At 42.2% G+C, this 16,661-nt stretch overlaps 1 long non-coding RNA gene across 2 annotated transcripts; it reads left to right on the top strand.

Moving 5' to 3' along the window:
- Nucleotides 1-390: 390 nt before the first annotated feature.
- Nucleotides 391-15,557, top strand: LOC133369275 (uncharacterized). Of its 2 annotated transcripts, none has more exons than XR_009758856.1 (3): nt 391-500; nt 9,023-9,097; nt 15,412-15,557. It is a non-coding gene; the product is annotated as an uncharacterized LOC133369275 (long non-coding RNA). The 2 variants fall into 2 exon arrangements; XR_009758857.1 differs by lacking the exon at nt 391-500 and adding an exon at nt 2,858-2,913.
- The last annotated feature ends 1,104 nt before the right edge of the window (nt 15,558-16,661 follow it).

The following is a 16,661-nucleotide window of genomic DNA, read 5'->3' as shown; positions in this document are numbered from 1 at the left end:
CTGATGGTTATTTATCTTTAAATGGGATTTACGCTGGAGTGGACAGCCCTTCCATAGAGGACTGTCCTCTGTTAAGCAAGACACCTGATCACTTGGCCAGGAGCTCCGTGAGGGTGTGTGTGCCAGGGATGTTTCAAACTCAGAGTTGTTATCACTCCTCACATTTGCCCTCCACTGCTCCTCTCTTTTCCGTCTTCTCCTTAGAAAGGCTTCGCTCCATTTTGACAGCAAAAACACTGGCGACTCGAGGGGGTCCACGACCTTTGGGCTGCTCAACTCTCGCTAACTAAATAAAAGCAGCCCAACAGAGAGTATAAATCAGTACTCCTGACAGAGACCACCTGGTATATGCTTCCTTGCTGTAAGGAGTTACTAAGCTGATGGTCTTCAGCTGGAGACTCTGCAGTCATTTCTCGGGGCACTGCCTTGGAGATCCAATGGGGGCACAACTCACCAGGAGTGTCCCCTGCCAAGCTCCATTGAGATGAATGGGGAATGAGGTACTCCAGTCAAGGATGTTGCTGTTTGTGTTTTTACCTACTTGATCAGAAAAAAAACAAAACAGGACAAACGTAGTATCCCTGTATACTGGGGGTAGCTAGCATGGTGCGTTCCAGCTGTTCCTGGCCTACATCTCCCATAATTCCTGATCACTGGCCATGTTGGCTGGGGTTGATGGGAGCTGGAGTCCAACTGGAGAGCATCATGGGGTCTAGCCTTGATCTCTAGAGAGAAACCCTTCACCTTAACATAAGGATAGGGAACCTGTAGCTAGGGGATGGGAGACTGGTTTGATTCAGTTTGCATTTAAAGATGAACCTACCTCCTTTACATTTTCTAAAACAACATGAGAAGCAAAACACAGCCATCATTCAAAATTTGCAACTCTACAAATTTCAACACCTTCCTCTTTCAACAAGCCTTTTAAGTAGAGACCTTATTCCAGTCTGCATCTGTGTTGGAATTACATTTTTAGATGTTTTAATGCTTTTGTTTTTTAAAAAAAGACTTTTTAAAAGATGCTTTATTTTAATATGTTTTAAAGATGCTTTAGAGTGGTTTTTAGTGTTTTTGTTTGCTGCTCTAGACTCCTTATGGGAGGAAGAGCAGCATATAAATTTAATGAATATATAAAATATGAATTTTGCAATCCAGTTCTTCAGCCAAGTAACGTGTACAAAAACGCATATACTGTAGTAAAGTGTGCATACTAACGCATGTATTAGTGAAAATAGCATACAACTAGTCAAAATTACATTAGGGAAAATTGTGTTGCAAAAAATGTGTGTAAGGCAAAATTGCATAGAAAAATGTGTCTATTGGGGGAGATTCTCACTAAAATGCTGATGAAATTTCATGAGGACTTTTAAAAAACACACCAAAGGGTGGATATTCAATGCTAGTTGTACTCAGAGTAGACCCGTTGAAGTTGATATGACATGATTAACTTCTACTTATTCATGCGAATGGGTCTACTCTGAGTAGGATTCAACTGAACACAATCCAAACTGATGTGGGAATGAGGAGAATTTAAGATTGGGGAAATGAGAATGTGAGAGAACCTGAAAATGACACATTTGCCCATCCTTACCTGTAATCTTCTAGATGTTGTTGGTCTACACAACTGCAATCACCCACACCCATTGGCCATACTGGCTGCTGCTGATGGAAGCTGAAGGGAAACAATCCCGAGATAGCGCCATGTTGGCTGTCCCTTTTTAGAAGTGTGACAAGAGCAACTCCCATTTGGTCCTCGTTGCATGAGGAGAGAGATAGAGAGATAGAAAGGTTGTCCTCCTAGTTGGCTAGGCTGCCACTGACCTGTGCTCATCTTTTCTGTCTGTCTTCAGTCCATGTAAGTTGATAAGTCTCAGGGAGCTGTTCTCACCTCTGACTCCCCTTCCTGTTTACCTCTTCTCTGCAGACCACCGGAGGAGAAGGAGCCATGTTCTCTTTGTCTTCTCTCTTCTAGCATGAGGGGCAATGTCCAGGCATGGCCACTGCAGCCTCCAACTTAAGCTAGTTAGAAGTAGCACCTATCCTATCCAGTGTGTATTTCTATTAGTATAGTGGTCTTGTCTTCTTTTGAAATCTGACTGATTTATAGCAAGGTAAAAGCTCTCTTTCTCTCAGGTAAAATCACACGTGTGCAGCACAGAGCCCCGAGCAAGCTAAAACCTGCTAATGTACTAAAACTCAAATTAGTATAATAACCATTAGAGCCATCATCCCTGATGTAGACCATGGGAAATGATGATGTCTCTGCTAATACTATGACATCTTCAAGTCTCCTAACAATCAGCTCTTTGGACAACAACAACAACAAAATACAAATATTGGGAACAGAGAGGAACAAAATTTGTGAACTGCTGTTCAACTATCAAACATTTTCATCTGTACTCTGAAACAGATGGGTTCGGAAACCAGTCGCAGCTGTTTATCATGATATTTGGAGCACATGTGATACACAGTGTGATGGGTGGAGGGTGTAGCTTTGGGACCATTGTAGAGCGGAAGGGTATTAGGAGTAGACTTTTTTTAAAAAAACTGAAAAAGTTAGTCTACTTATGGCAAACATAACAGGAAAATACATGAAATAAATACAAATCTGGCATGTGCCTTCAGTTTCCAGCATTTTGGATCAAAGCCATGAACACAAGTTGGGTCTCATTGAATTTTCACGCTTTGTTGTCACCACCAAGATCAACTACAAACTCTTTCTTGGCTGGTTCTAGAATATGAGAGAGAGAAAGTTGTGGTTGTGAAGAGATTACATACTTTTGTTTTAATTGATTCACAGTCTGCCTTTCATCAGAATCACCCGTCAATTTGAATTGCACCTTTTCAACAACTAAGGTATCCTTCCAAGTATTCTGAAGGGAAGAAGCAGCCTCTTTTAATAACTGCTAGAAGGTACAGCCTTCCCTAATATTTACTTCCTCATCCTGTGTGAGAACATGTAATATTTGCTAATATAGTGCACTACAGTGGCTTCAATTTTTTTTAAAAAAAATTCAAGATCTATCAGTATTGTGAACAGAGATTGATTTGAAAGAGGTGTTAACATTGATTTCTGCTGAGTAAGCCTTTCTTTAATTGTGTGTGGCTCTTACGGCTGGAAGGCTGGCTCAACTTGGTTTCACTCTGAAAGCCAAAGTATGTATGAGGTTTGGATATACATGTGGCATTTCAGGAGGATAAGAGGCCCAGTGGAGGCCGGTACGTCAGGGCAAGTGGGACACTGCTCCACCAAGCTCAGTCTGCCATCAGCAGGCCCCCAAAAGCACTACCTTCTTACTTACATCCAGTCCAAAGACAGCCTTCTCCTCTTCCTCAGTCTCAGCATTGCTTCTGAAGAACACAGCAAGGAGGAAGATGTGGCCAAACCCAGAATTCGTTGGCTCCACCTTCCACCGGCTGTAGCTCCACCAACCATTTGTTTAGCTTTGCTGCCTCCTGCTCTGACAGTCTCAATGGGACCAGCCCCCATTGAAGAGAGCTTATTTCGCATGGCCTATAGATCTTTCAAGAACCTCATATTCCTGATGCTTTGCATGTTCTCGGTCTCACTGATGGATTAAATTGAGAAATCACATTTCTACTCAACTCAGAGGACCAGTTGACAAATTAAGCTTAGGGCCACATTAAGACATGTGGAGGTCCTAAGCCATGACAAGTTTAAGAAGCCTCATAGCATGACTAAAAAGTGTATTATTCAAACAGGAAGGATAATGAAAATTTGCATACATACAGAAACTTGTATGAGGATGCAACTAAAAACTAACAATGTATCTGAAACATTTGCCTTGCGATTGCTGTCTCCCTCATTATTGACCTTCAGGAGAAATGTAAAGGCATTCCTGTTTACCCAGACATTTGATGGCTGACAGATATTGGCCGCAGCAACTATGAAATTAGTAACTGTGAGGGTATGTGGTTGACTCTGAAATGTTTTTAGATGTTCTGCATGTTTTTAGATGGCTTTAAATTGTTTTCAAAGGTTTCAAATATGTTTTTAGATGGTTTTAAATTATACTGTTTTAATATTTTGATGTTGGCTGCCTAGGCTCCTTTGGGAAGAAGGATGAGCTACCAATTTAATAAATTAATAAATGATGTTAAACTTGAAATTTAGTGATTTAGTGTGTGTGTGTGTGTGTGTGCTTAGAGGCCCCTCATAATCTGAGGCCCTAGGCAGTAGTTTACTGAGCTTGTGAGTAAATCCGGCACTGATTAAGCTTTTGTCCCTGGAGATGTTCTTTCCTTAAAGACGTATGGAGACAAACTGAGACCTTGTCTGGATTTTTTAACTTAAAAAAAATAATAATTTCTAGCTCCCAAAACTCTATTGCATTTATCTAGGTAGGAGTTCTCTTTTGAAAGAGACTGGACAGGCGGCTTTCTAAAGCAACAAGAACTACCAGAAATGGGGACCCAGCCAGTTTGAACATTCATTGCATTATTTTCTTTACAGATAACATTTTTGGTGGAGCCAGCATTGTCAGATTAAAAAAACCAGATAACGTTGAATCTTGTCTTTAAAATTGCAGATCTCCTGGCCCAGGAAAATATAGGCATTAGATTACACATTGTAGATTAGTAATGGGCTTCAGAGTTCCCCGCCTCTACTCTTAAATGTAATATTAAGAAACAGAGAGATCCCTTTGGATCAGGGAACAAACAGATGTAGTAAATTTGTGTGGCAGTCAGCAGTTCCAGATAAGCGGTGATGGGAATGGAGGGAGGGGAGAGTGAGAGTTTAAGGACTGATTGCTTCTGTGTTAAAGTTTTCCACATAAAAACTAAAATTCTGTCCCTCTCATGGTTAAGGAAAAGGATCCTTCTTTAAACACTGCACCTTCTGCCCGGTTTCATTCTGTTGGTGGGAGGCATTCCAGACTCCCTCAAGGAGACATACTTGTGGGGTAGCAGAAATGAGTTGAGTAAGGGCTGCAGTTAAAACAGGGAGGCTTTCCTGTGGCAGCAATTCCATCCATCTAGCGTGACGCCTGGTCCCGTTATTAGTGAGGATGGAAAATTACATTGCAAAATTATCTGTTCAATTTCATTGGCTCTCTTTTTCTCTCTCTTTCCTCCCCTCCCCCTTTTTTCCTTTCATTCCAGGGCTTATTTGCCACACAATACCCATCAGAGCTGGCAGACCACTTATTAAAAGCACCTGGCCTTGAAAGCAGATCACACCATGGGCCCATTTGTGGGGGTGGGGGTGGGGGTGGGGGCGGGGGCAAACGGTTTCATACAACAAATGAAAGAGCTGGGGGCAGCTCAAGGTATTTTGCCTCCTGAGAGAAAGGACCATTGGGTGCCCCCTCCTTTTCACGTGCAGAAGCCAACCAGACAGACAGCTTTCACACAGGGGAGGATGGAACAGCGTCTTCCACTGCACCTGAGGTGAGCAAACTAGGTTAGGGGGCTCAAGGTAGGGTGGCCAGCTATGCATCACCATCAGAAAGGTTTGCATGTAATTTTGCACATGCTTTATGTATCTAAAGGCACATTTACAAATAATAATTGCAATTTAAATAGAAATGCAATACATCTCATCATAGTGAGGTGTGTGCCAACTAGGGATGGGATCCATTGGCCAGTGCTGGTTTGAAAGCATCCCATCGACCTAACAGGCCGGTATCGATTGGAGTTCATTATTTGTCCCCTGGCTGCTTCTTTTCCCAATCTGGGATATTTCCCCTTGCAAAAATTATTGATATTAATATAATTTTTAAAGGAAATATCGATAAATGAAAGGAACTATTGATAAAAGCATAGTTCTTAATATCATGTTTTAGGGGCAGTTTTTTAAAATTAAAAAGTCAGTTTTCAAAAATAGCAGCAGAAATCACTACATACAAATCTGATCTGCAACGACAGAGAATAACTAAGTTAATGGAAAATTCTGTACCAAATCCGAATACCAAATTCCTAGTGCCTACACAGCCTGCAGTCCAGTTGATGGGTGACTTTCAGGCCCCCACTGTACTTCTTTCTTAGGCTTGTTAAAACCTTTAAACTGGACTTGGATCAGGCAGCCCTTCATATCGAGCAGGATATGGGGATCTTACAAGATACAAAATGAGAAGAGTGGGCCCTAGGCTCAACAGGGACCTGCATAAGAAGGACTCGCTCATAAAGAAGAGAACGAAAGAGATTTGCAGTAGATCAGCAAGGGTTGTTTAACATGAGTAAGTAAACATGTAAGGTAAATCCTTCTCCTCCAAAAACAAAACAAAAACCCTATGCTATGGCTGGCCTTGTGTTAATCGCTTATCTCTAAGCCTCTGTGTTCCTTGCCATTAGAACAAAGACATTAATCAGTTGCCTTTGCATTTGACCAGGTCTTTGTAGAGTTCCGTTGGTCCCCTTTGAGGTGCTCCCAGATGACCTGTTTATTGAGCATTCATACTGATATATTTGCGTGGAGATTAGATAACACTGGCTATTCAATGAGCATCCACTCCAATTTGTTTGCAGGGAAGTTAGACCACATTGTGTCAAAGCAAGCAGTACCCCACACGTTCCAGTGCATTTCCCCATCACCTTCTTTATAACAAAATAATCTGAACTTTGGGGAAGTGGGTTTGTTGTGCACAAGCCCCCTGCAAATGTACCATCTGAATTTGCTGGTATGCAGTTGAATTGCACCCAAAGATAGTGACACTCTGGAGGTGCCTTTGCAGTTTTGTAGACCTGCACTTATATTTATTTGTTTATTATTTCTTCACTTCAGCATTTATACCCCATCGTTCTATGAAAAAAGCAAGCTCAAGGATGCTTAAAATAAATAAAAATTACCACAAATATCTAAATCAATTATAACTATTATTATTAATATTTATTTATTAGTCACTTGTTACCTAAGGGTCTCCAATACTGACCACCATCACTCCCCCCAACCCCCCCCCCCAAACATGTAGGATTAAACCAGAATTATTAAAAAACAAACGGACCTCAGGGATGGGCAAATCTGTCTATTTTGGTTTCTCTGTGTTTCTCAGTTTCCCAACCTTATGTTCAATTCTCCACATTTCCACATCAGTTTGCATATTCATCAGCACATTAGTGCAAATTTATCTTAATACACATGCTTGTATGCAAATTGGCCTAATATACATTAATGCAAAGTGGTTTCACCTAACATAATGCATGTTTTGCAAGCTGTTTTCACTAATCTATGTGTTTGGATGCACGCTTTACCCCAGCGCATGCATTTTTGTAACATTACTTTGGCTGGACAACTGTACTGCAAAATTAGGAGAAGTTCATATTGTGAAGGATGGCTGTGTTTTGGGTTCATGTATTGTTTCAGAAAGATGTGGATTTGGTAGATTTACATTTTAATGTGAACTGAATCAAATTTCTCTCCCATCTCTACTGGATCTATAGGAAACTGTTGCAGTGTGGAATGTCCCCTGTTCAGGATTCCATTCACTCCATTCTGCTTCCCACTCACTTTTTTTATTTCCCCCCATTAGTCAGCATTCAGAGGCACTAAGCACACACTCACTTCTCAGTGAGCTGTATTTTTGGGGTTTCTACCCTTAGGGTTTCTTTTTCTAAAGTTTTTTTTTATACTTCTGCAAATCTTAGTGTTCTCCCAAGCCTGCTGACACCTGTGTGTGCTTGCACGGAATTGTTTGTGTTACATAAGCAAAGACACAGAGCCTGAATATTGGAAACAGAAGAGATGAAGATTAGGAAAAGCAGACTTTCTGTATATAAAGTGTATACCTCATCTGGAGGCAGTAGGCAGTTGGCTCCACTCCTGAAGCCATGATTTTGTTGCAAGTGCAACAGCAGGGATCATTCAATTTGTAAATTAAAGGGTTAATTCTGTTAGTGTTAAAGTCAACTAGCCAAGAGGAGGATGGGTGAAGGCGCTGCTTAGCAACAAGCAGAATGACATGATCTTAAATGAGGTAGCGCATGCTCTGATTGGCTCTGTAGTCCTGAGGGATATTTTCCTCTGTATGTTTGTTGTATGTATGTCTCCCTTTGCAAGGCCTGAAAGAAGAAAGGCAAAACCTCTCTGTTCCTTTCTCTTGTTAAGTTTGTTCAGTAATCAAGACCATCTGCATTATTTAAGTGAGTTTGCTAACAGATTTTGCATCTAACTTTTCCCTCAGTAGCTATTTTGTACCTCAATCTGGGTTATGGACCTCAAGATTCTAGTAAAAAACCAAGACGATCCTGCAAGCCTGAAGACTGGCCACCCCTGTTGAACACACATGTGTAAACCCAATCTATTACATTCTCCTCCAACTCTTCTTTCCACAGGATAAAACACTGTGACTTAAGAAGGAAAGGGCCAGTCATTGTACTGATATCTCAAACAGGTGCACTGATCTGATGCTTGTGCACAGAGGAGTGTGTATCCATATGCACATTCATGTGCTTTGCAAGTTTTCATGCGTTGATATAAGAGCCGCCGCAAGAAAAGACTTGTCAATGCTTTTCTGTTTATGACTGCACAGGCTGCTTGTAAGAATTGCCATTGTTTGACATTCCCAGATTTGCCGATGCTTGGAGGTCTTGCAAAAAGTTTTTCATTCATAAGTGAATTACCAGACGTCGGTCGAAGCCCGTGCCCAGCTAGCCTGTTTACTGCCTATTCAAGCCCCTTTTCTTCAGCGTAAACAGAGCTAATCGCTCTATATCCTCTGTATATTGTTTCTTAATATGAATGAAGCGAAGCAGGCAAACCAGTAGTCACCAGATTATTGTCTAACATAAACTCAGAGTGGGTTTTGAAGGGTTTGGCTTTGCAAGCTGTGAACAGAGCCGAGAAATGAAAACACAAATCCATATTGTTAACATGGAGCGATAAATATTCTTCACGCATTAGGAAATAGGTACCTTCCTGACATGCAAATTTGATCTGACACATTGCTATTTACTGTCAGCTGAAAAAAAGAAAAGAAAAAGCAACTGGCATATGGCCGCTAAATATTGAATAAGCTAACCCCATCATCCAAAATAAATAAAACCTGCTCTCTCTTTTTTGCAGCATTTAAAATAGTCGACTGGGTATCTACAATCAAATGAAGAAGGGAACAGTAAGAAGTATTTGGCCAAGAGAGATGTGGGTAACATTTGTTTTTTATTTTCCTTTTATTAAATCACTCTTTGAAACCACTCACAAAGTTTAAGTTTATACAGTGACAATTAGTTTATGGTGTTTCTGAAGTGGATTTAGATTTGAGCGATAAAATTACAGGCCAAAATTACAACCATGGTGGAAAATACTGGTTTGTGTTTGGCTTTGTATACCACAACTGAAAAATCACCAAGCTTTACCCATAAACAGGCGGAAGTCACGATAATAGTATACGTGTTTCGAACACACCAGTTAGATTCCAGAACATGCCACAATAGATTTGTGTAAAGCAGGCGGGGAATAGCTTAGCTTCCTTTCATTAATGGGAGAAAACAGATCTGTGCTTAAAGCTGGCAGGTGAAGCAGAGGGAACTATAGTCCTGAGACGGGATTTGCAAATTTCTTGTGATGAAAAATCGGTATATTAATGCATGACTTCAAGCAAATACATCTTGGGATGTTAGCTTAGCTAAATACATCCCCTAGGCTTTTCTGCAAGATTTTAGAATGCCCAAAGAAGTGCTGACCTGAAAATGTTTAGGACACAATTCAGTCAATGCCCCTGGAGGCTGATCCCCATTGGGACTAGTAGGGCGGAATGTAGAGTGGCTGGCAGTAGGGGGAGCCGGAGCTAATGGCAGGCAGAGTAAGAGCCAATGACAGGCGGAGTCAAGTCATTCTAGTTTTGTCCACATCCTCCTCCTTGCTATGTTCTGCTAAGGCAACATTGAGACAGAGGAGGAGGAGTCTGAGAGCTGGTGCCATCCCCTGGGCTGGTTGTAAGGAGGGACGGGTGAATCTGTCAGTTTTAAGTTCCCTCCATTTCTAATGTTTCTCATCTTAAGTCCAGTTCTCCACATTGCCACATTGGTTTGCTTTTTTAAAAATAAAAATAATGAAGTCCTTATGAAAATTCACAAGCATTGTAATGCACATTTCCCCTAAGACGATGCCTGCATGGAAGTTTGCGTAATATACTTTCTCTACCATTCCTGCAGAGCAATTTCCCCCACTTTATTGCATTCTTGTTGATTATTTTTTGCTAATTCTTGCACGTTTATGCAACACTTTACCCTAGTATATGCATTTTTGCACACTTTAGTTGGCTGGAGCACTGCACTTCAAAATTTGGAGAAGTCCGAATTTTGAAGGATGGCTGGCTTTCAGTCCCTGTATTGTTTTGGAAAATGCCAATGTGGTAGGTTTGCCATTAATTCTCCTACAACCCTAGTTGTAAGTAAGAAGGCAGGCATGGGCTGCTTAGGAGCAGGTGGAGCTTGGTGTGGTACTGCTCCATTAAGCATTTTTAGTCCCACTGATACCAGTAGAAGTGGTATGAGTCCTGACCCAGCACATGTTTACTTGGAAGTAACATCCTCGAACTCAGTGAATCATAAAAGCTTAAGAAGAGCCCTGCTTGATCAGATCAAAGGCCTGTTGAGGCCCAACATCTTGTTTCCTGCTGTGACCAATCATATCCCACCTCGAAGCCCACAAGCAGGTTACATGAGGGCAATAGCTCGCTCCCACTATTGTTCTCCAGCAACACATATTCAGAGAGGAATATTGCCTTTGATCCTGGAGGTAGTATAGAACCATCATGACTAGTAGCCACTGGAAGACCTTTTCTCCAATGAACATTTTCTTACATTTATATCCCACCTTTCTTCTGTCATGGAACTCAAGTTGGCATCTATGGGGTTTCCAGATAGTTTCTCATCCTGGCATTGACCAGACCTAACCCTGCTTACCTTCAGGAAGGCAGCAATCTCATATGCCTTCAGAGTGCAGCCTGGGACCGCTGTTAATTATAGCAGAGTGTAAAGCTCATTTGGTACTAGAATACCTGAAGAATTGCCTTCCTTCACATGAGCCAGCCTGAGAACTTTGTTCCTGTTCTGGGTTCTTGCTTTGGACTTCTCCCCCATCAGGTATGGAACAGGTGCCTTTTTAGACAGGGCCTTTTTAGTTGCAGCACCCAAAATTTGGAACTCCTCCCAAGGGAGGTTCCCCTGAGCCCACCGCTAGTCAGTTTTATTTCAGCTGTATTTATTCACTCTGTGGTAGTATGCTTTCCACCAGTTTTAAAAGCTAATGGGGTGTTCATTCTTGAAGTTAAAGACATACTTTTTTCTTTCTTTACAAAATCCTGTTAGAAGCTGCCAGTGGTTCAAAATATATATCGGCAGGTTGCACACTACATCATGCCTTATTGTTCACATGCACTACAGATAAACTTCATCCATTTCTTACTCAGAGGGCTACAAGCATAGTTAATTAATTAATTAATTGGATTTGCTAAACACCTGCTAATTGAGTTAACAATTTACTCTGATCATTGTAAAGGAAACCATTGTCTCAACTGAGACCTGAATGAATAGAGTTGAACTTCTTGATGCATTGCAGTTCAGCTGTGAGTCTTCCTTTGATGCCCCTTGTTTAGGTATGGCATCCTTAAGCAGGGCTGGCTCCAGGTATGCCGGGGCCCTTGAGCATCAGCTTGCCCTGGCCCCTGGCGTGTGTGTGTGCATTTGCGCACGCATCTTTGCCATCAACTAAGATGGTGTCAGGGGCTTCAGTACTTTAGGGAAGCCGTGGCCGCCATCTTCATTAAGGGCAATGCTAAAAGGCAGGAGACAGGTAGGTAGGGGGGCATGGGGTGTGTGGATTGCCACAGATCACGGAAGGAGAGAGGAGGGGCTGCTGCTCCAGGGGCCCTTGGCCAGTGCCCCACCTGGCCTCCCTTTAGAACCGGCCCTGTCCTTAAGAGCACTGGGAATATAAAGCACAGTCATATAAAGCTACTACTAAGTACAGTTTTGCTTTGGGAAGACTTTGCAAAAAGGAATTTTCATTCACACACACAGTGCTTTGCTCCCACTTCCTTTCCATTCCTTGAAACAGGCCACCAGTGAGCCCAGGTGGACCAGAAAACCGGGGGCTTATTAAGCACCCCCAAGATTGCATGAGGCTATCAGGTTGTCTGTTTTTCAGGCTTGCACTAATGCTTGTGGATGGTCCTATTTTCCAAGAATCTGTCTAGTTTAAATCTAGACATAGTTATTAGGGTTGAAATGTAGTTATTAGGGACCTGGAACTAGTTGCTTTGGGAAGCTGTGGGATTTCCCTCCATGGAGGTTTTTAAAGGGGGGGATGGTGGGGGGGTGGAGGAGGTAAGATAAACATCTGCCAAGGATGATTTACGTTTAGAAAACTCTGCAAAATGCAACATTTTGACTTGATGCCTTGGAGACTGGTGTACACTTTTCTGAAAGTGATAGTTTCACGCTAAAGGAATTGTAGAAACTCCATGTTGCTGTGAGGATATCCCCTGCCCAAGAGATGCTTTTTAAAAAATTCTTTAAAGTTTCTCATCTTTGCATGATGATATCATCAGCTATAGCTGGAGCTCAGCACTGAAGTCGAGAGTCTCATGGACAGGGATGAGCGAATCGGTCAGTTTTGGTGTCTCTCATTTTTTTCCAATCTTAAATTCAGTCCTCCACATTTCAGCATCTGTGAATTTTCTTTAAAAGGTCCTCATGAATAGTCGTTAGCATTTTAGTGCATATTTTTCCTGATGAGCACATTTCTGTATGCAATTTTGCCAACATGCACATTTTGCAGAGCAATTTTCCCCAATATAATACATTTTTCTGTGTTATTTTCACTAATCTATGGATTTTTATGCACACGTTACCCTAGCATATGCATTTTTGTACACATTACATGGCCAGAGAACTGCACTGTAAAACTTGAAGAGCAAATTTTGAAGGATGGCTGTGTTTCTGTTTGTGTACCGTTTTGGAAAGTTTGAATTTGGTAGGTTTACCTTTAAATGTGAGCTGAATCAAATTTCTCACCCATCCCTACATGCAGTCCAGGGTCCCCCAAGTGACCACCCAGGGAGAGACAGATAGAAACAATGCCCCAGCCTTGCATCACCACCATGGGACACTGCATTGAACTAGAGGTTCCAAATTACATATATATATTCTGTGAGTGTTTTCACCCTCTTGGAAACCCACACCTTAGCTCTTTTCTAGGGTGGGAGAACCGCTGCCCCAAAGGAAAAAAACAAACCCAAATGTTCAACCTCTCAATGAAAAACACAAATATTAATGTCTGATGATGCAGAGAGGGAAGAAGAATTTTCGAAATCACTCAATGAAGTAACTTTTTGAAGTTACCTAATGGATTAGATTAACAGTGGATTTAGGATAGAGAAAATTATTATTGTTGTTGTTGTTAATTGCCCACCATTCACCTTCCCCAAAAATATATCTCAGGTATCAAAGGGTAGGGTAAAGAGATGTGTGTTCAGCATTCGCCTAAAGCCAAGGTTGCCAGGAACACTCTGGTGGGAGGGAGTTCCTCTATTTAGGGGCTACCACAAAGAAAGCCCTGTCCTGGGCCACCAACCCCCAAGCTTTTGAGGGTGGTGGAACTACCAAAAGGGCCCCCTCTGCTGATCTGAACACCTGAGAGAATCTGTAGGGACAGAGGTTGTCTTTCAGATATTTGGGACCTAATATGTTTAGGGTACCCAGAAATGAACCCATTGCAGCTGTTTTGAAACATGAGATGTAAAGGGGACCCCAGCCAGTTATCTGGCCACTGCATTTTGGACCAGCTGAAGTTTCTGAGTCGTCTTCAAGGGCAGCCCCGTGTAGAGCGCATTGCATTAATTCAATCTGGAAGTTCCCAGAGCATGGAATACTGTGGCCAAGTCATCTCTGTCTAAAAGGGTTCAAATAGGTGAACCAGCCAGAGCTAGAAAAAGGCACTCCTAGCCACTGGGTCCACCTGAGCCTTCAGTGACAATATTGGAACTAGGACTACCCCCAAGCTGTGAACCTGCTCCTCACCGGAGGAGTGTGAACACCTTCAATTGGGCCCTGAAACGAACTGGCAAAGAAAGTACTTTTTATTAGCTATCACTTCTGAAGTGACATTGGGTGGTATCCAATGTTAATCCTACTCAGAGTTGACCCACAGAAGTTAATGGACATGACTTACTCAGATTCAGTAATTTCAATGAATTGTATTCAACTGAGTTTTACTCAGAGTAGACCCATGGACACTAATGAATCTAAGTTAGTCATGTCTTAACTTCAGCGAGTCTACTCTGAGTAGGACTTAGCTGCATACAACCCATGAAAATTCAAGCACGCTATAGATAGACTTAACATATGGGATTCCCTGCCCCAAAATGTGATGATGGCCATTGGCTTAGATGGTTTTAAGATAGGATTATTGAAATTCACAGAGGAGTTTCGTCTACCAAGGGCAATTCGCTTGCAGTAGCTCAAGTGGAACCTCCAAGTTCAGAGGCAGTATGTCTCAGGGTTGTCAGTTGCTGGAGGGCAACACAGGAGAGGGCTATTGCCTCCATGCCCAGCTCACAGGCTTCCCAGAGGCATCTGGTTAACCACTGTGTGGAGCAAGATGCTGGATTACATAAACTTTGGGTCAGATCCAGCGGGCTTCCACTTACAAGAAATGGAAGAGGTGCATGTATTGGAGGTCCATGCAAATTGATTAGCCTTTATTTATTTATTATTTGATTTATATCCCGCCCTTCCTCCCAGCAGGAGCCCATTTTTCTGTGGACTACAAGCCAAATTCAAGTAATATTTTCTTTCATTAAGCTGCAGCATCATCTACGTATAATTTTCATCCCTTTTTTTCACTTTCCGAACCGTATGAAAACTGGAACTCAGCCATCTTTCAAACTTTGGACTTATTCAAATTTTGCAATGCAGTTCAACAACCAAACAATGCTTACAAAAATGCACATGCTAGGTGAAAGTGTGCATAAAAATGAATATATGAGTGAAAATAGCACACAAAAATGCATTACATGAGGAGAAATTGCTTGCAAAAGTGTGTAGATTAGTCAAAACTAACTACAAAACTGTGTTGATTAGGAGAAATTCACACTAAAATGCTGGAGAATTTTCATGAGGATTTCTTTTAAAAAAATGCAAATTGCTGCAGAAATGTCGAGGACTGGATTTAAGATCGGAACAATGAGAAACCGAGAGAACTGAAACTGACAGATCTTTCCATCCCAAAACTATATCTGTCTGTCTATCTTTCTACACAAATTCCAACACTGTCACAACAATGAAATTAGTTTATTACCTGACAAAAAGGGAACTGTCTACATTTTCATCCAGCCTTACCTCTTATCCAATTCTCCTCTTTCTTACCTACCTTTCCCTATCAATTTTTTTTTAAAAAAATGCCAAATATTCCTTAAATGCAATCTTGCTGTGTTTACATTACTTTTGCAGAAGGGGGTATCTCATTTTCACAAATCCTCAAGCCCCCACTTAAAGTCTTCCTGTTCCAAAGGCACTGAATCCGCCTCCCCTCAAGGGTTATTTGAGTCATCCGACCTATGAAAGAAGGAGTATGGAAGAAATTCACGTGTGATGGTCCACAGGTATGTTTGTTTTGCTGGATGCATGTCCATCTGGGCCTGCGCTGGATCAGATTATCACTCCCAAGCTGGCTTCATGCTGATTGCTAATTTGCAAGATGTTTATGTGTTGTGCTGAAGTGAAGCAAACTTAATGAGGTTGGGGTGTAATTGCCGGAGAGAACCTGTGATTGCGAGATACAAACAAGTTGCTGGGAGTTGGGAGGAAGGTTTTCAGTGGCAAAAGTGTATTATTGATGCCAGGCTAAAAAAAATGGCGCATTGGATAGATTGGGACACTCTTGCCTTGACCTCTCTTCATAGAATCAGAGAATAGTAGAGTTGGAAGGCAGGTGTTGGTGGGGCCAGGAGTTAGGTTTTGGCAATCAAGGCTCTGGACACCACCTTTCATTCTCCGTGTTCTGTTTCTGCTATTGTCTGATTGGAATTTGACCAGCCATTTTAAACAGAGATATCTAATTACATAAAGGAAGTCTGAAGTTCAAGGCCAACCCCCTTGATGGCTTTTGCAAAAAACATATAGTGCAGGGGTAAGGAACCATAGTCCCTGGCCTCAGTGTGGCGCTCCAGGCCTCTCTGTCTGGCTCTGAGGCCACACCCCCTCTCCCTAGGCCACGCCCCTCACCAGCCCTGCTCTGAATCTTCCTCAGGTGATTTTACCTGCCTGGACTGTGACCTTGAACTGTAATCATGCCTCTTCCTTGCCTGGTTGGAGGATGGAAGTGTGTGTGTGTGTGTGTGTATATGTAACCTCTGGCTTCTGTGTGGATGGAATGTAGCCTACCATACAAAAGGTAAAGCTCATATCCTTTGCTTCATTCATTTGCTGCCCCTGGCCTGACCCACCACCAGCATGCGCCCCTCCCAGAAGGTTGCTCACAGGGAAATGTGGCCCTCAAGGTTGAAAAAGGTTTCCCCACTTTGATTCCTTGGATCCGGCGGAGCTTGGTGGTCCAAATATGGCCTGGGGAGAGTCCAAGGACCAGATGAAGAGGCCTGGCAAGCCACATTTGTCCTCTGCTCCCCAAGCCTGAGCTTCTCCACCCCTGATTTTACACAAACTGGCACAACTGGGTTGCTCTTTTCTTTCTCCCAGCCAGA

This window comes from Rhineura floridana, chromosome 13 (genome assembly GCF_030035675.1).
Source record: "Rhineura floridana isolate rRhiFlo1 chromosome 13, rRhiFlo1.hap2, whole genome shotgun sequence".
Taxonomy (NCBI): Eukaryota; Metazoa; Chordata; class Lepidosauria; order Squamata; family Rhineuridae; genus Rhineura; species Rhineura floridana.
The sequence above is the reverse complement of the archived record's forward strand: the minus strand, read 5'-3'. Positions and strand labels throughout refer to the sequence as shown.